This window comes from Jaculus jaculus, chromosome 14, assembly GCF_020740685.1.
Source record: "Jaculus jaculus isolate mJacJac1 chromosome 14, mJacJac1.mat.Y.cur, whole genome shotgun sequence".
Taxonomy (NCBI): Eukaryota; Metazoa; Chordata; class Mammalia; order Rodentia; family Dipodidae; genus Jaculus; species Jaculus jaculus.
The window spans coordinates 19,842,131-19,857,530 of NC_059115.1; the positions used below are offsets into that span (position 1 = coordinate 19,842,131).

General features: G+C 47.7%; 1 pseudogene; it reads left to right on the forward strand.

Annotated features, from left to right (window-relative positions):
• The first annotated feature begins 608 nt into the window (after positions 1-608).
• LOC105945101 lies at positions 609-7,728 on the forward strand (annotated as a pseudogene).
• The last annotated feature ends 7,672 nt before the right edge of the window (positions 7,729-15,400 follow it).

Here is a 15,400-nt window from a genome sequence, read left to right on the forward strand (position 1 = left end):
CTTGTTTTAATTATATATGTTTATATTTTTTCACACAAGGTCTTATAAATCCCAAGCTCATCTGAGACTCACTATGTAGCCAAGCATGACCTAAATCCTGATTCTCCTGCCTCCACCCCCTCCCTGAATACTGAGATTACCGGCATGCAACACCTGGTTGGGTTTGTGAGGTACTGTTTTTGAACCCACTGCCTTGTCTTTACAGAGCAATCACTCTTCCAGCAGAGATATACTCCCAGTCCTCTGTGGGTTTGAATAGGAAGTAAGCTCACCGCCACCTCTGCACAGTCTCCTCTGCTCATGTACTGATTGTAAAAAGAAACCTGGCCTTGAATCTGGGCCAGGTAAACCCTTCACTCAACCTGTCACTTCACCACTGAGCCTCCTCCCATGGGAAGTTCCTGCTACTGCAAGATCTCTCATCTTCTCACTGGAAAGTAATATTTGGGGGACAGGGTCCAGGCCACTTTGCAGAGTGTGCCATGACAGTCTGCTGAGAAAATCACGGTCACATCCTCCCCCAGCTTCCTCTGGGGCCTCCTTCCAGTTCCTCCTAGAAGCGTTCCGTAGGGCAGACTGTCCACGGTGGCCCTGAGCTACAGCCAGACATGCGGCCGCTCCTTCTGCTCCTGCTGCTCTGGGGACCTAAGAGGGTGTACGGTGTGAGTAATAACCCTGAGGATTACGTGCTGAATGTGCCAAGTCAGGTGACTGTGCAGGAGGGCCTCTGTGTCCATGTGCCCTGCAATTTCTCCTACCCCCGGGATTCTTAGACTGACTCACAACCAGCTTATGGCTTCTGGTTCTTGGAAGGGTCCCATACAAACCATGATTCTCCAGTGGCTACTAACAAGCCAGAGAAACCCGTCCAGAAGGCTGCTGTGGGCAGATTCTACCTTGTTGGGGATCCAAAGGACAACAACTGTACCCTGGAAATCAGAGATGCCAGGAAGAAGGACAGGAAGTCATACTTCTTTCGGCTAGAGAGAGGGGATACAAAGTGGAACTATCAGAAACATCTACGTGTGAATGTTCAAGGTAAGTCAATGTAAACTTCTATTCAGCCAAGTAGGAAGGTTATGGGTGTCACAAGACAAGGCCAGGATGTCACCTTGACCTCAGAGAGGCTGGGCTGGATCATCAGAGCTCAGTGGGGGGAGGTGGATCACAGGCTGCACTTTCCCACAGCTGGACCTCACCCAACCTCACTCAGTGCCTCTTCTGTTCACCAGCCCTCACTCACAACCCCCACATCGACGTCCCAGAGACCTTAGAGGCCGGCCAGCCCAGCAACCTGACCTGCTCTGCTCCCTGGGCATGTAAATCGGGCCCACCTCCCATCTTATCCTGGACTATGGGCTCTGTGACAACCCTGGGCCCCAGTAACACTCGCTCCTTAGTGTTGATCCTCATGCCCCGGCCCCAGGACCATGGCACCAATCTCACCTGCATAGTTACTCTACGTGGACCCAATGTGACCAGGAGTTTGACGACCTATCTCAATGTGTCATGTGAGTCTAGGCTGAGACACTGGGATGTGTGATGGAGTGGGTTCCCCAGAGCATTGGGATCTTGGTCATCTTCTGTGTTCTGAGTAATGAGTGCTATAATCTTGGTGCTGGAGCTGGTCAGGAGTATCATGCCCTCACCATCCCTATGCAGTGTGTATACCGAGCTTCCTACTGATTGCCTTTCATGTTCCTGTTCTAGATGCTCCACAGAACCTGACTGTGACCACTTGGGAAGGAGTTGGAGGAGGTAGGTAGATCCTCTGTGGTCTGCGGGTGCAGGGCTAGCCTTACCTCACCCTAAGCTCACCCCAGTGGCAGAGATCCCTTGTTGGAGACAGTGTTCCCTCCTACGTATTGTCCCCTCAGCTTCATTAGTACGTGTCACCGATTCTACCACTCTTTCGCTTGCTCATTGGTGATTAAAGGGACAAGATGACATTCACAAGGCAGAACGACACATTCTAAGTCCTTCTCATCCATGGATACATTCATCTTCATCTTTGGCTTTTCATTCCCCTTATGATTTTTATTTGAATGCTTTCTCAAAGAGACAGGGCCACAGAGGAAACATTCAGAACACACACGGGAGTCTGACCCCAGTAGCTCAGTCACTTCCCTAGAAGTGACCAGTGCCTGCACAGGTTGTTTGAGCCTGGCTTTGTCCACCAGAGCATCTGAGAGGTGAATGCATGGTAGGTACACAGACAGTCCTCATTCCCCCCGACTGTGGTTTCCACGGCATGGAAGGACCCGATTCTCTGGCTTCTTGTATCAATGACAGCCATGTCATTGATATGCCTGACAATGAAGCAGTGTGCAATGATTAGTCTTATGTTTACATCTGTGTGTACGTGTGTGTGTGTGTGCTTGTGTGTTTGATCAGTTCCTAAGTTCAAAATGTTTCTACATTACATGGTGTCTCTACCTTTGAGAGTGACATTCACATTGCCCACACTGAAACCAGACACATTTACATCTTTGCTGGAGAGGGCTGAAAGCATGGATTTCCTGTAGTCTAGTCCATGTTGATGTGTCCACCTCCCTCCCATGTCTCCTGTGTTCTTTGTTTTAATCTCTTTGTCACTTGGTCCCTTCTCTACAGCATCCACATTCCTGGAGAATGGCTCATTTCTCCTAATTCCAGAGGGACAGTCTCTGAGTCTGCTCTGTGCGGCAGACAGCAACCCCCCTGCTAGACTGAGCTGGTTCTGGGGAAACCTGAGTGTGGGCCCTTTGCATCCATCCAACCCTGGTTTGCTCGAATTGTCTCCACTCCATCTCAAAGTGGGAGGAGAGTTCACCTGCCAGGCTCAGAACACTGTGGGCTCCCAACAGCTCTCCTTGAGCCTGGCCATGGAAGGTAAGTGACCGTTGGGTTGGAGCAAGACAAGAGAAGGACAGTGCCTGTTCATTCTTCACTGTCTCCCATCCATACCCACTTTCATAGGCATACAGGAGAGCTTGTTTCCTCCCTGAGCTAAGCTGCAAGGTGTCAAATTTTCCTTTCAGCCACAGCCTGTTTTTAATTTTTCTGTATCCGTTTCACTGGGACAAAGCCAGTGGAAGGAGTGTACCAAAAAGTGTGCGGGGGTCACAGAGTACTGGGCTTTTGTAGGCTTGAACTGAAGTCAGATTTTGCCCTTGACATAATATTTATGGGAAACCAAAACAAAATGTCATAAGAACATTGATAAAACAACTGAAGAATAAGGGTGTGTGTGTGTGTGTGTGTGTGTGTGTGTGTGTGTGTATGTATGTATACACACACACACACACACACACACACACACACACACACATATATATATATATAGGCTCTGAAGGTTAAACTTGACACTTAGGTCATTCTGGGCAAGTGCACTGCTATTGAACTACATCCCTAGTCGTTCCCATAGATACTAAACCAACTTTGTACAACTGAGCCAAACCCCTAGCCCTATTATTTAATTATTTATTATTTAATTATTTATTAATGATTATTTATTTGTTTATTAAAGAGAATGGGCATGCCAAGGCATCCTGCTGCTATTAATGAACTCCAGATGTATGTACCACTTTGTGCATATGGCTTTACATGAGCAGTAGGGAATCGAATCCAGACTGAACTCAGGCCATCAGGCTCGAGAGCAAGTGCCTCTAACCACTGAGCAATTTTTCCAGGGTCTCACTAAGTTTCCCAGCACACCTTGAACTTTTGATCCTCCTGTCTTCTTCAGAGGTAGCTGGGATTACAGGCACCTGTCCTCATGCCAGGTTTTGATGCTTGGTTGGTTGGTTGTCATACTTGACATGTCACCTGGGGCCTGGGCATGCTACTGAAGTGCTTTACCACTGAGATACATTGCCAGCCCATGATGCATTTTTTTTAAAACAAGTAAGAATGTATGTGAAATAATTCCAAAACACCGAACTTAAATCAAAGCAAGCCACAGCACTTGATGCTTCCTCACCCTCGCTAGACTTGACCAGGACCCTGTCCCTTCTGGTCCTTAGTCTGGGTGTCTGAGCAAGAGGTAGAGAAAGCCAGAAGCCCAGTGTCCAACTAGGGTGGGAGTAGAGGGAGGGCTCAAGGGTGCCTCTCCCTCTGCAGGTAACGCAGCTCTGTCCGGAGTGATGTGGGGGGTCTTCGTGGGCGCAGGCACCACAGCCCTGGTCTTCTCATTCTTCTGCATCATTCTCATGTTGTGAGCATTGGTCACGGGAGGGAGGGAGGACCCGTGGTGGGGAAGGACAAACCAGGCACCCCACCCTGAGCTCAGAGCTGGACGGACTTGGGTTGGATGGCAGCCAAGGGGAGCTGATTCTGGGTAAATGTTTTCTGTGTGTCATCCTCAGGCCCCATTGTTCCTGAGGGAGAGAGGCTCCTCAGAACAGCAGCTTCTCTGATAAGAGCACCTTCCAGAGATTTAGTAGGAAGCACAGAGTACAGGCAGGTACTGTGGCCCTGGGTCTTGTCACACTGAAAGATTCTCTGGTGTCCTCACTCAGAGTAATGTTCTAGAGAAGGAAGTCAGCAAGTACCACGGCGGAGGTGACGGATCTCAGTGCCCTCAAGGGCTCAGTGTCTCAGGTGAGTGACATGGGCACCAACCATGTGCAGCCTCCCTGCCTGGACCCTTCTCTTGAGATGACCCAGGGACTACTTGGCTGAGCTGGTCCAAGTTGCTCTTCTGTCTCTTGCTAGGAGCTAGCTAGCCTCTTTAGTCTGCTTTCCCATCTTGCTGATTGCAGACAATTCCCTCCACCCTGCAGGTCGAACACAAAGGAAGCCTTAGCTCCTCTCTGTCCTCCCTTTATTTAATTATGGCCCAGATGTCAGTGGGTCATATAAGCCTGCTCTCCTGCTCTTGACCCCTGTCATTGCTGAAGTTGTCCCTTTCAATCTTGGACCTCCTCGGTTCCCTGTCTCTGTTCCTTGCCTACTACGAGAAGTTAGTGACCAAGAGCCAGTTTTATCCAGTTCCTTTGCATTTTAACATCTGTCCCCCAGCCCCTTTGTCTAGAGTAGCACCCTATAAACTTGATTGTTTTTCATTTATGTATTTGAGATACAGAAAGATAGAAAAGGAGAGAGAGAGAGCATGTCAGGGCTTCCTGCCATTGCAAACAAACTCCAGATACACTTTGTGCATCTGGCTTTATGTGGGTACTGGGGAATCAAACCCAGACTATCAGGCTTTGCAAGCAAGTGCCTTTAACTACTGAGGCATCTCCCTAGGCCCCATAAACTTATTTTAAAAATATTTTACTTGGGCTGGAGAGATGGCTTAGCAGTTAAGCGCTTGCCTGTGAAGCCTAAGGACCCTGATTCAAGGCTCGGTTCCCCAGGTCCCACGTTTGCCAGATGCACAAGGGGGCGCACGCGTCTGGAGTTCGTTTGCAGAGGCTGGAAGCCCTGGCGCGCCCATTCTCTCTCTCTCTCCCTCTATCTGTCTTTCTCTCTGTGTCTGTCGCTCTCAAATAAATAAATAAATAAAAATATTTTACTTGTATTTATTTATGTTGGGGGGGAGAAAGGAAGGAAGGAAGGAAGGAAGGAAGGAAGGAAGAAAGGAAGAAAGGAAGGAAGAAAGGAAGGAAGGAAGGAAGGAAGACAGGTAGAGAATAGACACATCAGGGCCTCCAGCCACTACAAATGAACTCTAGATGCACACACCACCTTGCACATCTGGTTTATGTGGGTCCTGGGGAATCAAGCTTGGTCCTCTGGCTTTTCTCACAAGCACCTTAATGGCTCAGCCATCTCTCCAGCCCCCCCCCCACCCATAAACATTTATTTAAATTTATTTGTTTATTTATTTATTTATTTATTTATTTATTTATTTATTTATTTATTTATTTGACAGCAATAGACACAGAGAGAAAGACAGATAGATGGAGCGAGAGAGAACGGGCATGCCAGGGCTTCCAGCCTCTGCAAACGAACTCCAGACCCAGTGACATCTGGGCCATAATGAAAGAAAGGGAGGACAGAGAGAAGCTTAGGCTTCCCTTGTGTTCGACCTGCAAGGTGGAGGGAATTGTCTGCAATCAGCAAGATGGGAAAGCAGACTAAAGAGGCTAGCTAGCTCCTAGCAAGAGACAGAAGAGCAACTTGGATCAGGTCAGCCAAATAGTCCCTGGGTCATCTCAAGAGAAGGGTCCAGGCAGGGAGGATGCACATGGTTGGTGCCCATGTCACTCACCTGAGACACTGAGCCCTTGAGGGCACTGAGATCCGTCACCTCCGCCGTGGTACTTGCTGACTTCCTTCTCCAGAACATTACTCTGAGTGAGGAGCTCTCCAAAGCTTGACAAGCTGCCAAATGAGCATCAAGCATTGACCTCTCTATGCCTCCCCATCACTGGGCTTCTAGATACTCACCAACTTCCTTGGCAATTTCCCATGAGTTCTGAGGATTGAACCCATATTGTCTTGCTTCACCAGACAAGAGCTGTATTCGGTGGGTTTCTTCATCATCATACTCTTCCTTCTGCACTTATGCTATTGTATTGTTCAATAGTTCTAGAGAGAGTCCCTTCCCAACAGGGACTCATTAATCCACTTCCTTATCTGCTACCTTCCCTGTAACGTTTCTTCCCACAAACACAGGCTTTTGCCTTCATCACCTTCACTCTCCCTCCTCCACAATTTCTCCCACTATAGCCCATATCTCTCAATGTTCACTTCAGAAGGGTCATAAACCCAGAACTGGCCCTGTCCTTCCACTGTCCAAACTTTTCAGCACCCGCTGAGCTCCCAGCACCTTCAGCAGTGCGTCTCTGTGCAGAAATAAGGGGCAGGAAAGCTGTCGGGGTTTTGGCATGTCACCTGGAGAGGTGTTGGGATATGTAGTGGAAAGAAGTGCTGGGACAAGGATGTCATGTCCTCCTTTTTCCTCTTCCTTTCTGTTGCAGATGAGAAGCAAAAGGACTCCTGGCCACTGGTCTTCACTCTGATCAGGGGGTCTGTCATGGGAACTGTCTTCCTCCTCATCTATGGCCTCACTTGGATCTACTATACCAGGTGAGTAGGTCTGCCCCTCTCCAGTGTGGCACCCCAATTTCCAGCTGGGGTAGAGCTGTCTTATACCACCTGTTGTTGTTGCTGTTGTTGTTGTTGTTTGTTCATCTTCTTCTTCTTCTTTTTCTTTCTTGTTTTTGAGGTAGGGTCTCAATCTAGCTCAGGCTATCATGGAATTCACTATGTAGTCTCAGGGTAGCCTCAAACTCATAGCAACCCTCCTACTTCTGCCTCCGGAGTATTGGAATTACAGGTGTGTGCCAGTACACCAGGCCCACCTGTTATTCTTAAACCACTGACTCTGATGTGAGAGCCTATGGGTTGTGCAGGGTGCCGGTGTCTATGGTGCCGGGCTCTGACACTTCACTAGTCCCCTCCTTGTTGACTCAGGACGTGCCGGTGGTCCGAGACCAGGAAAAGGAACATGAAACTGTCACTGTTGGCTTCTCCCTAGGAGCTCTTAAGTGACACCCCCCCCATCCCTCAGCCCAGTGCTCTGATGCAGAGGTGTCCTTTGATGACTGTACTCTTATCATTGTAACATTCCTCTGTTTATGCCTACTACGTATTTATGTTTTGCTTCTAGATTAAAATCACTGTCCACTTTGGTCCAAGAAACTTCTGCCTGCAGTGAGCATTGGTGACCATAGAGACTCCTAACTGGTCACAGTCTTGAGAATGAGAGAGTGGGCAATGCTCAGCCATAAATTGGAAACGTGCATCACCCCTGTATGGCTGAGGGACCATGGTAGAAAAATGTGGCAGCATTAGAGCTGGAGAAAGTGGAGGAGAGGCGTGGAACTCTGTCTCCTGGACATGGCATGGCTGTGGCAGTGATGACTGAACTTACACCAAGTGTCGTTTCATGCACAAGACCTGTGAAAGGTTGGGCCTCTGAATACTTTGTTAAAGAAGAGGAAAGGGCTGTGAAGGGAGATTTGTGTATAAATAATAGTATTATATGGGAGGGAGTTATCAAGGAGGGAGTTTTGCATAATTAATGGTTTATGAGGAGGGGAGTTACCAAGGAGGATTTTTCTGTGTAATTAACGGTTTCTGGGGCAGGATGTTATGAAGGGCGATTTGTGTATAACTAATGGCTTATGATTGAGGGAGTTATAAAGGGGGATTTGTGTATAATAGTTTTTAGGGGAGGGAGAGCCACTTTCTTCACTGGTGAAGCTATTGGTAAGTTGTCCATGCTCGAACAAGTTACTGTAAGGAAAGTCACTGGCGGCCGTATACACGGAGAAAAAGAGATGAAATTAGAGGGGAAACTGGTTGGAAGAGGATGAGGATTGGCAGTGGGGAAGGGTTCATGTAAGTGTGATGGGGGGTAATGTGACAGAAATGCATTGTGTCCATGTAGGAAAATGTCACAATCTTATTAGTATGAATAAAAATATGAATCCAACCTGTATTTTTTGGTTTGTCGAGGTGGGATAATGCAGTAGCTCAGGCTGAGCAGAATTTCATTATGTAGTTGCAGAGTGACCTCAAACTCATAGCAATCCTCCTACTTCTGCCTCCCAAGTGCTGGGATTCAAGGCGTGCGCCTCCACATCCTGCTAACAAATCATTTTTATAAGTGTCCTAGTTAGCTTTGATTATGGCTCACTCACTACAGTGCTTTCTTGTGAGCAGGACCTGAGATGGAATCCCAATGCTCACATAAACGCCACGCATGATCCTATGTAACTACAGTTCCAGTTGTGTGGAGGGAGAGACAGGAGGATTCAAGGGGCTTACTCAGCAGACATTTAGCTGACTTTGTGAGTCGTAGATCTATGTGGAAATTTGAATATGAAATGTCCCCCACAGCCTCATGTTTGATAAGCCTCACTCTCAAATCTCCAGGTGGTGTCTATTTGGGAGGTGGAGGCTGGCATGGGTGTGCTTCTGGGGTTGGCTTTGGGGCATTGAAGCTGGGCTCCCACTTGCCAGAGTTCAGCTCACTCGCTTGCTGTTCCTTCCCAATTGCTCTGGCAAATGTGATGCCCAGAATCTGATCTATTATGCTTATCTCATGAGATGAAACATACCTTCAACTCTTTTATCCTGATAGAAACATCCTCTTCTCATAAACTACTCCGGCTTGGGTGTTCTACCCCAGCCATGAGAAGGTGAATGGAACACTTGTCATTTCTGAGGCTCCAAGTGCATGGACTACCTGAGGATGACACATGACTATTATCTCTAGCATGTACATGCTCAAGCACACGTGTGTCTACACACATATGAACATGCATCCACATACAACTTCCCTTGCTAACCCGATAATTTTAAACACAGGCAGTGGCTCTTATGGTTATTCCACATGTGTTATCCCATAAACTATGAATCTGTATCTTTATTAAAAAATTATATAGTTTTACTTATTTATTTGCAAGTAGGAACAGATAGAAAAGAGACAGAAGGCATGGGCATGTCAGGCACTCCAGCCACTGCATCAAACTCCACATGCACATGCCTTCTTGTGCATCTGGGTTTACATGGGCACTGGGAAGTAAAACCCAGGTAGTTTGGCTTTGTAGACAAGATACTTAAGTGCTGAGCCGCCTCTCCAGCCTAGGAATCTGTATTATTCCCTCACCTATGTTGAATGAAGCACAGATCAAGCGTTATGGCTGTGCATGAGTGTCAGCAGCCCTTGGGGACCAGAATCACCAGCCATGACAGTGGCTGATTCTAAACAGTCTTCCTTGCTTTGACCATCAGGATCTCACCCAGCTTGCTCTCCCACAGCCTACTCTGACGAGACAGCAGCAGTGGTTCCCTGAACACACTTGCAAGTCCTTCCTCAACTGGCTGACTAACATACCTGTCACTGCCTCTTCTTCCCACTGAGATTATATGAGAGAAAAAATATGACTTATAAGACTTTGCATCACGGATCGGTTCATTTCCTAGGTGTATTTCAGGTCCTTCAGAGAAAAAGAATCCATGAGTGTGGAATACATGTACACATAAGGGCATGTACACAAACATTTGCATATGCATCAACAATATAGATTTTCACATGCCCGTACATGGACGGTTGGTCTCTCGTCACACACAACCTGTCTTTGAAAGTGGGGCTTTTTTAAAGAGGACATGAGGATCATAGGAGGCTCTGCAATTGGGGATCATCATGGCAGCATAAGTAGGTTTATAAGAAGAACCAAGACCCGAGGAAACACTTGCTCTGTCTGCTGTGTAGCTGCTGTCCACCCCGTCATGATGCAGTGAGAAGATGTCACCAGAAGCTAAGCATACCCAGAGTCACACTTTGAGAACTTCCCAGGTCCTGAAACTGTGAGCCAAGTATACACGTTCTCTTTGAACATTGCTGTGGGCTATCTGGCCACCTTTGTGTCGGGGTCTCAATCTCTGTTTCTTGTCTCAATATCTCTGCTGTCTATCCATGCCTGCTGATCTCCATAACTCTGTCCCGGTCTTCCTCCTTCTGTCTCTATGTTGCTGTCTATATTTCTGTCTGTATCTGTCTGTGTCTCTTTATCTGTCTTTGCACTATCTTTCTTGGTCTTTCTGACCACATCTCTCTTTGTCTTCCTCAAACATGCCCCCACACACAAACACTGACATTCGGCATCGTAAGTTTGCAGATGGTCCTTAGTCTACACTTTGCACTGGGTGAAGGGCTCCTGTGAATAGGCAAAAGGCCCCAATTGCATGTCAAAAATCACATACATCAGGGACAACGTCTTGGTGAGACAGAAGAGCTACCTTTGACATCCCCCAGGGTCTTCTGTGTGCCAGCATGCATTTTCCTTAGGGTGGTGTGTCCCCAAATCCTTGTGTGAGTTATCAGCACTCCCTGTTTCATGGGGCTCCCTGAACACCCTAAATTCTGTTCAGCATTTGAGCAGCCTTATGCCACACCACTGAGGTGAGTTAATGGATCAGTGACCGTGCATGAAGCTGCAGTGGTCTCGGGTCCCACTGACCTTCTGAGTGCTGTGGCCTCATCAATTTCTGCTTTGCTTTGTGGTCAGTGTGAACCTGGACATATTCTGGACACCACAGTTCAGCCTGGCTAAGGTGAAGGAAACCCAACTGCACAGGTGTCTTCTCAGTGGGCTTCATTTCCTGTCAGGCCTGGGTGATGCGCCTCAGCTGGAAATATGCTTGTCCTGCATGCAGAGGCTCTTGGTTCTGTCGCTGGCCTTGCACACAGTACTCACGCTGTAATCCCAGAACTCAGGAGGGGTAGGTAGAGACTCGGCAGTTCAAGGTCACTGCCAGGTAGTGAATTCGAATGAAGCCTGGTATACATAAGACACTCTATCAAACAAATCAATAATCAAAGACAACAGAGAACATCTCAGACACTGTACCCCTAGTTTTGCTCTGGGAACTTTTCACATGTCACACTAAGATGTGGCCAAAGATTGTACTCCCATTAGAGTGACGTGAATCAGTTATTCCACCACTGAGGTTATGAGAGAACGTATGGAAGATTTTGGCCTCCTTGTCAATTGGGCTGCCAGGACTCAGACCTTCTCATCCTCTGCTTTCTAGTGGTGAAAGTATTGCAGGCTCGCCGGGCGTGGTGGCGCATTCCTTTAATCCCAGCACTCGGGAAGCAGAGGTAGGAGGATCGCCGTGAGTTCAAGCCCAGCCTGAGACTCGGTAGTGAATTCCAGGTCAGCCTGAGCTAGAGTGAAATGCTACGTCAACCCTCCTCCCAAAAATGGGTCACGGGCTTAATACACAGAAGGACAAGGGAAGGACCATGCAGATGGCTCAGCAGATGAAGGTCTTGTGCAGGGATGAGGATCTGAGTGTAGAACCCAGAAATCCTGTGAAAGGAAGAAGAAGAAAAAGAAGGAGGAGGAGGAGAAGGAGAAGAAAAGAAGAAGAAAAAGGAGGAAGAGGAGGAGGAGGAGAGGAAGAGGAAGAGGAAGAAGGAGAAGGAGAAGAGGAGGAGGAGGAGGAGGAAGAAGAAACAGAAGAAGGGGGCATTGCCATGCTAGTAATCCCAGCATGGGGGAGGTGGAGACAGACAGGTACCTGGGGCTCCCTGGCCAGCTGCTCTTGCTGGATCTGTGACCCATAGGTTCAATCAAAGACCCTGTCTAAAAAAACAAAGGGCAGACTTTTAAATGGCTCAGTATTAAAGGCCACATTCTTACAAATCCAGGTGGCCAGGGTTCAGTTCCCCAGCACCCAGTAAAACTAATGCCACTGGAGTTTGTTTGCCGCAGCAAGTGGTGGTGGCCCTCTCATAGTCTGTGTCTCTACTCTCTCTCTCACTTTTCTGAAGTAGAGTCTCACACTAGCCCAGCATGATCTGGAATTCAATATGTAGTCACAGGTTGGCCTTGAACTCTCAGAAATCCTCTTACCTCTGCCCCCAAGTGCATGGATTAAAGGCATGCGTCACCATGCCCCTCTTTTCTCTCTCTTTGGTATCTCTGCCAATGTCTCTCTCATTAAATGAATAAGAAATATTTTAAAAGCTAAGGTGGGAGCTGTTGTAAGACACCCAATGTCTACGTTGGCCTCCACGTACGCATACACAGATGTGTACAAGTGCACACACTCATACAGACACGCCCACAGAAAAGGAACAGAAAGGACGATGATGACTCGCTGTTGTAAGGGAGAAGACAAATGTCCTGTTGTAAGCAACTGTTGGGCTGCTTTCATGACTGCTCACTCAGTCTCTGTGACCATTAGGTGCCCTGTCTTTGTGATGAGGAAGGGGTTGCTCCTCACTGAAGGATGTTGGGATGACCAATGAGAACGTGTATGCAGAGGCAGCATGGCCTCTCCACCTTCTCTGCCTTGGAACAAAGCATTATCTTTAGGACATTGCAGAGGGTGGACAGAAGGACAGTGAGGAGAAAACAAGTCTGCATCTCTTGCAGTGCCTACACCCTAGCACCTAAGGACCTTGTTCTCCCTGCTTCCCCTACCGACCTTCTGGTTCCCGACATAGGTCCTCTGGTCAGTGTGATCAGACTGCTCCATTGTGCTGCACACACCTCAACCTGTGCGGGCACCTAGGTCATGAGTCGCATGCTTCCCAGGCTTTGAATAGGGATTTCCTGAACCAGGATGTCTGGGAGAGGCATCGAGCATCCCTGCCGGCTGTGCCCTAGATCTTGATCTCGGGGTTGGTCCCATAAAGGAGTGCATTACTAATATGGCTGAGAAATTTTAGGGTAGAGGGACAGTGAGACAGAGGATTAGGGATCCAGCACTGAGGAATCCACTGGAATACAAATCTTTATTGACCACATGAAAGCCCCTGCCATGTCTGTTTTCCCTCATTTTCCTCAGATCTGACGCTCCACTCCTGCAGAGCAAAATCCCTTCCCTTCTCTACTCTGTGCTTCCCTAGCCATGGAGGTTATAAAATCGTGCGGTGAGCGGTGTGTCTCCAACCCAGATGTTGCTGTGCAGAGAATGGCGCGTGAGGCTCGGCACCCATGCAGCTTGTGGAAATCACATCCTGTCCCAGTCAGGTGGGTTGCTGGAGCATTCAGCGAAAACAGAGTGACTTACAGACATCAGAAGTTTATTACTTATGGATAGGGAGGTTAGGAGGGCCAAAAGCAAGATACGGGAGAAGACATGTCCGCTGAAGGCACATCCTCTCACAGATGGTGTCCTTCCATGTCTTCATGAGCTAAAAGAGGCAAACGACCTCTCGAGGCTCTCTACAATCATGGTCACTCATGTCTCTCATAAAGATCCCACCCCATGGCAGAATCCCCATCCAAAAACCCTACCTTCCATTATTATAACAGTGGGGGTGAAGATTTATTTACTTATTTATTTACTTTAGAGAAAGGAAAAAGGAAAGAGAGAGAGAGAGAGATTGGCTGCTCCAGGATCTTCAACCACTGCAAACAAACTCCACAAGCATGTGCCACCTTGTACCTCTGACTTAATTGGGTCCTGGGGAACCAAAACTGAGTCTTTTGGCATTGCTGGCAAGTGCTTTAAACACTGAACCTTCTCTACAAACTTGGCAAGAGTATCTTAACCCGTGAATTTTGGAGGGATTTTAACTTTACCTTCTAAAATTCGGGGAAGGGGTTGTATGGGACGCCCACTTATCTTGATCGGGTGTCACAAGTTCCCTTTTTTCGTGCCCTCTCTCGGTGTCTTCCCCAGGCCTCTTCTTTGCAACCTTCTGCTCTTCTTAAGAAACTGAAGACCGTAGGAAGCAGATCAGAGAGCCCAGCCCTTCTGGCCATTGAAACGCTGGGCAAATTTAAATTCTTTGTGTATATGCTATTTTCATCTTTTGTAGTCATGGACTGGAGAGAAAGCTCAGTGCCTGTCTGGAAAGTCTGCAGGCCTGAGTTCAAATCCACAGCCATCTGTGTAAGGTCAGAAGTCAAAAGTGGTTTGTGTATGTGGAATTCATTTGTAGTGGCAGAGTTCCTGGGTACTTACACACACACACACACACACACACACACACACACACACAAATAAATGAAGGAATAAAAATTAAAAATACCTCAGGGGTGCTGGTGGTATTGCTCAGTAGTTAAGATACTTGCCTGCAAAGTCGAATGACCTGGCTTTAATTCCCTAGTAACCATGTAAGGTTGTATGCACCAAGTGTCACAGTGTCCAGAGTTCATTACAGATGGTAGAGGTCCTGAATTGCCCATTCACTGTCCCTTTCTTTCTCTCTCTTTCTCTGTGCAAATAAATAAATAAATACTTAATAAAAAATTCCTCAGGCCAGGTATAGTGGCTCATGCCTTTAATCCCAGCACTTGGGAGGCAGAGGTAGAAGGATTGCCCAGAGTTCGAGGACAGCCTGAGACTACATAGTGATGTCCAGGACAGCCTGAGCTAGAGTAAGGCCCTACCTCGGAAAAACCAAAAAAGATAAAAAGTTCCTCAAAAGAAGAAGGGAGGGGCACAAGCTTCTCCAGTATGTCGCCTGTTGTGACAGAATAACAACCTGTGTCTCTTCTTCCCTTTTGACGATCCTCTCTACCAGGTTCCACTGTACAGAGACCACAGAGTCGGTTCCTTTTTGTCTATTGTGGGCCATGTCCCCGTACATGACATAGGTGTGCTTGTTTTAATTATATATGTTTATATTTTTTCACACAAGGTCTTATAAATCCCAAGCTCATCTGAGACTCACTATGTGGCCAAGCATGACCTAAATCCTGATTCCCCTGCCTCCACCCGCTTCCCGAATACTGAGATTACCGGCATGCAACCCCTGGTTGGGCTTGTGAGGTGCTGGCTTTGAACCCACTGCCTTGTCTTTACAGAGCAATCACTCTTCCAGCAGAGATATACTCCCAGGCCTCTGTGGGTTTGAATAGGAAGTACGCTCACCGCCACCTCTGCACAGTCTCCTCTGCTCATGTCACTGATTGTAACAAGAAGCCTGGCCTCG